This window comes from Cajanus cajan, chromosome 6, assembly GCF_000230855.2.
Source record: "Cajanus cajan strain Asha chromosome 6, NIPB_CcT2T_4, whole genome shotgun sequence".
In the NCBI taxonomy this organism is placed as follows: Eukaryota; Viridiplantae; Streptophyta; class Magnoliopsida; order Fabales; family Fabaceae; genus Cajanus; species Cajanus cajan.
In genome coordinates, this window is record NC_138522.1 from 49,129,390 (window position 1) to 49,136,797 (window position 7,408).

Here is a 7,408-nt window from a genome sequence, read left to right on the forward strand (position 1 = left end):
AATATTGATGACGGCGTTGTAGTTGATTGTTGTTGTAATTTTATGACAAGAGAGCGGAGAATTTTATTTCCCAAAAGCAGGAGGCACATATACAGATAGCAAAAAGCAATTAGCAAATGTCTAGTCTATTTACTTATAATTTGGCATGGCTACTCTGATTACTCACTATGGAGAAGGAGAAGGAGAAGAAAAATGTTGAATTTGATTGAAAAATTTAAGGAGTGATGATGTTATTTTGATGTATGGTTTGAGTTTGAGGTATAGCGGATGAGAGTGCATCGGTGTCAAGGAAAGAGGCGGTGCTATGCCTTTTAGTGTGGTAGGCGGTGATTCTCTTCCCCTTTCCTTCGTAAAGCACGGCGTCACTCTCTTGATCGGGAACGCACTTTTCTCCAAGAATAATCGTTTTCATCCAAACAGACTCCTCCGCCTTCAGCTTCCCTTCAATCTTCCCCTTAACCTTCTCCTCCTTCTCCTTATGATGATGGTGCTCCCAGTTTCTGGCAACCGACAAACTCCTCGGCATTTTTATGCTCAAGCTCAACGGAGCCTTGCGTTCCGAGGTCACTCTCTTCATTCGCTCCGCGATGAACGGGTCCTTCGGCTGCAGCGCCGGTGGGAGAGGAAGCTCCTTCTGCATCTCCTTGTCCTCATCGTTTTCCGCCTCCGCGTCCGATGGCGGCGTTGCCACCGACTCAACGGGGTCGGACGAGGGGGCTGGCGGCGTGGAGGGTTTTCTTAGGAATCCTATGCCGCACATGGCGGTGATGATGGCCATGCTGGCGGCGAAGCCTGCGGCGACGAAAGAGAGGTATATGAGGGGGTGTATGAGAGAGAGGCTTTCAATGGGGACTCTTCTTCCCATCACATACATGTAATGTAAGTAACTAATCCTTTAATGCTTTTCAATGATTCCTATTTCCTCCCTCTCTTGTTCTTATTATTATGAGGACATGCACATGCTTCCAATGTCCCGAGGGAAGAATATAGGATTTCTGAGGTCAAATACCAACTTTTGGGTTAACCCCAAACCCATGCCTTTAATTTAGGGGACAGACAGACAGACAAACAAACAAACAAACACTTTCCCATTTTTGACAAACCTAAAAATATATACTGCTGCAGGGGAACCTCTCTACTCTCTCCATAAAACAACCAAAATCCAGGGAAAAAAGGATAATCAATTTAAGATTAGAGATGGCATGGCTCTAATAATGTAACCACACTTTATTCTTACTATTAATACAATCCACTTTTATCTTAAAAATAAGGCTAATTTAAATCACTCTTCACTTTTAATCTTAATTTTACTAACAAATTCTACTTACTTTTTACTTTTGTATATGAAAATTATGAAATATTGTGTAGTCATCACTTATTAAGTATTTTCGCTATTATTAGTTGGATCGAATTCCATTTTTTTTTCTTTTTATCTTTTTAGGTGAGCTTGTACTAAGAAGATATAAGCAATTCATACTTTTATTAATTTTTTTTAAAGAAATTGGTAGTTAGTTTAGGTATCGCATCAAATTATATGTTTTATCCTAATATAATTTTTTGATGTTTGAAAAACAAATGTAATATTATGTGGTCATATATGTCATTGTGTGTGAATTATATTTTTCTTATATAAAGCGTTGTGCAAAAAGAAAAACATAATATGGTCACGGCATGTCAGCATAGTCTATCCATAAAATTCATTTAAAATGAAAATGTTTTATTGTCGGGAAGTGGTTTTACCAGCAAAACTACCAACCCTTCTTGTTTATGGTATTCTTCTTCTTATAATTATAGTCTTCTACATTAATATATTTGTTTTCTCGAACCTCGTGTAGTAATAAAAAAAACCATACTCCATAGGATCCTTTGGGAGCTTTCTTCCGGGAAGGGATTGAAAAATTATAACCATTCATAAATTCCTAAAGCAGCTAGACAGTTTTTGAAACATCACTTTCAACGATATAAATTTGATTATAACCAGAATATTCATCAAGCAAGCAAACTTAAAGTTTCATTTTCGACAGTAGAATCTATCATAATTTCAACATTAGCCATTGGATATTCATCTTTAGAAGTTGCTGAATTTAAATCTCAAAAATTAATATATACTCTCATTGTTTCATTCTTTTTTATAATGGGTACCATATTTGAAATCCAATCAAGATACTTGGAAGCACGAATGAATTTAGCTTTTAGAAGTTTTTCAATTTCTTCTTTTATCTTTTCAATTACTTTAGGAGCAAATCTTCAAGGATTGTTTTATTGGTTTTTTTCCTGGAATCATTGATAATCTGTATTCAACTAATTCTTTATCTAAACTAGACATCTCTTTGTAACTCCAAGCGAAATAATCCTTGTAGTCATGATGCAAATCCTGATTTTAGATTATGTTGGAAATTAAATCTTATAATTAAGATGGTATATTAATCCTTGATTTCAAGTGGAAAGTGTGAGGAGAATGACCATGTTTATTGTAGTCTTATCGAAGGAAGAGAATGGATACATGGAATAAGAGTTGTACCTTCAACTTTTCATCAAAAAATATTCTTTTAGAATAAGGAAGGAAATTTAGTGGTGAGTAATGTTGATAAAAAATATTATGAAGTTGGGGTTTACTATGCAAATCAACAAAACACTGCCTTGGTTCAAACTAAGTCATTTGATATTAATGATCCCTATATTTCCAAGGAGGAAGAAGGTGTAATGAAGTCTTTTTGTTGGGATATCAAGGACGAATTTTCAATTAAAAGAGTCGATGTTGGATCAACTCAAAACAAGAATTAGATGGATAAAGACAATATTTATTCAAGTTTTATAGCTTGAATACCAGCCTACTTGGCTAGAGAAGAGGAATTTGGTTTGTCACGATGATCAAAAAAGAAGAAAAGTTTGTTGGAGGAGTGAAGTTTTGAAGAAATGACTTGTTTGACCAAATTAGAGAAGGAAAAGTTAGGAAATGGTTTCAAGAAAAGGAATGCTAGAATCGAAATTGAAAAGAAGAAAGGTGTGGAAGGAAAATGTGAAAATGAAAGACTAGATTCTGTTAGGATTCAAAAAACTAATACATGAAGGAATGAAAATGGGGTCTCATGACCCCTTAGAAGAAATCAATTTTAGACATGATTCTACCACTCGTGAGTCTCGTATAACATATTTAAGATTAGTAATAAAATCCCGCATGAGGGAGAAAAGGAGAATGAAGGGTGATGCGTAAAAATTGATCAACAACAGCTCATTTTCTTATTGCTGAGAAAACGATGGTATATGTACAAATGGTGCAGCAAAAAAGGTAGAAAGAGAAAAGGTACAAAAGAGAATCTGAAAATAACGGAATGAAAAATCAAAATGAGAAAGTGGCGTGAACGAAAAAGAAAAACGTGACGTGCATGAGAGACGTGCATGGGTACAGACGTGCATGAGTCATGAGAGACGTATGAGTACAGCTGTTAAGAGCCCCCCTCAAGCTGGGAGTAGATATTGGACATTCCCAACTTGGAACACAACTCTTTAAAACGAGAAAGAGATAGAACTTTGGTATAAATGTCAGCCAGTTGAGAGGAGGATGACACAGGCAGCAGTTTGAGTAAACCATTGGTCACTTTTTCTCGAAGGAGATGACAGTCTATTTCGATGTGTTTCGTTCGTTCATGAAACACCTGGTTGGATGCGATTTGGAGAGCAGATTGGTTGTCACAATAGAGGAGAGCAGGTCGAGTGAAGGAGATGCGAAAATCTTCTAAAAGATATGTGAGCCATTGAATTTCACAAGCGGTGGAAGCAAGAGCTCGATATTCTGCTTCGGATGAACTGCGTGATACAGTGGGTTGTTTCTTTGATCTCCATGAAATGAGTGAGTGTCCAATATAAACGGAAAAGCCTGTGACAGAACGTCGAGTGTCTATGCAACCCGCCCAGTCAGAATCACTGAAGGCTTTCAATTGAAGGGAGCTGTCTGCAGCAAGAAAAATGCCTTGTCCAGGGGCTTGTTTCAAATATCGAAGTATACGAAAAACAGCTTGTTGATGAGAAGATGTGGGCTGAGAAACAAATTGACTAAGATGGTGGACAGCGTGAGCAATATCATGCCGAGTGTTGGTGAGATAAATCAAGCGCCCAATTAACCTTCGATAAGAAGAGGGATCAGTCAAAGGGGTACCAGTATCAGCAGATAAACCAGTTTTATAATCCATTGGGGTGGATGATGGGCAACAAGCTAACATGCCAGTGTGAGAAAGAATATCAAGTGTATATTTACGTTGACTCAGATGAATACCAGTGTTGTTTCTAGCAACCTCAAGACCAAGAAAATAGGTTAAATCTCCAAGATCTTTGATTCTAAAAGCTTGATCAAGAAGAGTAGTGATGCGTTGTATTTCAATGAGGTTGTTCCCAGCAAGAACGATGTCATCAACATAAACTAGGAGAGCTGTACTAGTAGAATCTGTAAACTTCAAAAATAAAGAATGATCTGCAGAAGAATGTGTATATCCATGAGTCAAAAGAAACGTTGAGAGGCGGGCATACCACTGACGGCTGGCCTGTTTGAGCCCGTACAAGGAACGATTTAGCCTGCAAACTTGTCCCGATTTAGTGGAGGGTAAACCAGGAGGAAGATGCATGTATACTTCCTCATTGAGATCACCATGCAAAAATGCATTGTTGATGTCCAATTTTTTAAGAAACCAGTTATGAATTGCAGCTAATGAGAGAAGAAGGCGAACTGTAGTTAACTTAGCAACCGGTGAAAACGTGTCAAGAAAGTCATGGCCCTCAAGTTATGTGTATCCTTTGGCTACTAAGCGGGCCTTGTATCGTTCAACTGATCCATCGGCATTGTGTTTTATCTTGTAAATCCATTTGCAACCAATTGTTGTTTTGTTGGGTGGTAAAGAGGTGATAGTCCAGGTATGATTGGCTTCTAGGGCAGTGATCTCATCTTTCATAGCTTTAATCCAACAGTCATGCTTAGAAGCTTCAGCAAAGGAGTTAGGCTCGGTGGTAGTAGAAATAGATAAAATTAAATGACGAAAAGATGAAGATAAGTGAGCATAAGAAATGAAAGACTCTAAGGGATAGCGAATACCTGGAGAAGATGGTGATCCAGTTGATGTAAGTGTCACATGAAAATCTCGAAGATAGGAAGGTGGATGATGTGAACGAGTAGAGCGACAAGGAGCAGGGGTTGAATGAGCAGATTCGGGTGAAGAAATAGAAGGAGAAGGCTGAGAAGTGGAAGGTGCAAGATTATGAAGATTGAAGTCAGAAATAATGTGGTCATTTGTGAAAGGTAGAGGGAGAGATGGAGTAAATAATGTAGGTTGAGCAGTATGGTCAACATAAGGAAAATGGTCTTCATAAAATATAACATTTCGAGAAACTTCAATGTTACGAGTATGAAGATTGAAGGTGAGATAGCCTTTGGTGTGGGGTTTGAATCCAAGAAAAACACAAGGGTGAGCCCTGGGATCCAATTTCTTACGGTGGGCTTTAATAGTACTAACATAACAAACACATCCAAAGACACGAACAGTGGTAATGTCGCATGGTTTGCCATATAATTTTTCAAAAGGGGAAATATGTTGTAAGAAAGGCGTGGTAAGGCAGTTGATGATGTATGTAGCATGCATGAGTGCAAAACACCAAAAAGAAGGGGGAAGAGCAGATTGAAAAAGGAGTGCACGGGTAACGTTTAAAAGGTGTTGATGTTTACGTTCAACAATTCCATTTTGCTCAGGAGTTTCAATGCATGTGGTTTGATGAATAATTCCTTTGGATTCAAAATATTTATTCATGGAAAATTCAACCCCATTATCAGTTCTTATAACTTTGACTTGAGTTTCAAATTGGTTTTCAACGTAAGCAATGAAATTGGTTACACAATTACGCACCTCTGCTTTAGTTGTCATGAGAAAAACCCACGTAAATCGTGTATGATCATCAACTATGGTAAGAAAATAACGATGTCCATGTAAAGATATTTTTGAACAAGGTCCCCAAATATCAATGTGAAGTAAGTCAAAAGATTTAGATGTATGAGAATGACTCAAAGGGAATGGGAGTTTCTTTTGCTTAGCATAATGACAGGTGTTACACGTAAAGTGTTTGTTACTATATAGACATGGGTAATATTGTTTCATAGAATGTAATTTTTCATATGGCAAGTGACCCATGCGAAAATGCCACAGATCAATGGATTGAATGCTACATTTAGGATTGCAGACAGTAGAACATATAGAGGTTTGAATGGCAGCAATGGTCATGGTGTAGAGACCAACATTTACATCAACTGTACCAATCTTCTCTTTGGTTTTTAGATCCTGAATAACATAAGACGTGGAGCAAAAAATGAGTTGCACATCAAGAGAAGAAACCAACTTAGAAATGGAAATTAAATTGAATTTAAAATCTGGTATAAACAACACATCTGATAAGTAGAAAGTATCAGTGAACTTTACTAGACCGGAATGGGTAGCGAGTACTTGTTGACCTGTGGGTAGCTTGATGACAATAGGATTAATGGAACGATACGAAAAGAAATTTGAAAGGGAAGAAGATATATGATCAGTGGCTCCAGAGTCAATGACCCAAGAGGTGAGATTGTATGTGCTGGCAGAGGTGGAAAAGCAATTACCTGGGGATGGTGAGGGCTGTGTGGAACATGAAGAAACAGAACCAACATGATTTATATGTGAAGAAGGAGAAGCTGAGCTGCTATTGGTTGACTGTTGTATTAAACCCATCAAGATTTGATACTGCTGAGGAGTGAAGCGATAATCCTGGTTTGGAATAGCTTGCTGTTGATCACTGGCCTTACATTCATCAGTCACCGTGTTGTTTACAATGGAAGTCTTGCCAGTCGGGGATTTGTAACCTGGAGGAAACTCGTGTTTACGGTAGCAAACATCTATAGTGTGTCCATTTCTCCCAAAGTGAATACAAATTTTACCAGACCGATTAGAGGCACCACGATTGCTTTTATTGTCATGGTTAGAAGGAAAACCATGTTTACGATAGCATTGATTCTCCGTGTGACCTGATTTACCACAGTGGGTGCATGTGAAAGATGAAGCAGTTGCATTGATTGCAGCAGTTTTTGTAATTGTATTGGCCACAAAATTAGACCCCAAAAGCTGGCGTTCCTGTTGAGTAACATAGGAGAAAATCTTAGAAATTGGAGGAATGGGGTCCATGAGGAGAACATGAGATCTAACATTGCTATATTGTTCATTTAATCCACGTAAGAACTGCATAGCTTGATCTTCTCGCTTCCTTTGAGCAATGGTGGGTAAAACATTGCAAGAACATTTGTGGGTACATGAACATGTAGGATCTGGCCTAAAATTTTCCAATTCGTCCCAAATAATCCTAAGTTTTGTGAAGAACTCAGTGACAGAAAGGTCTCCCTACT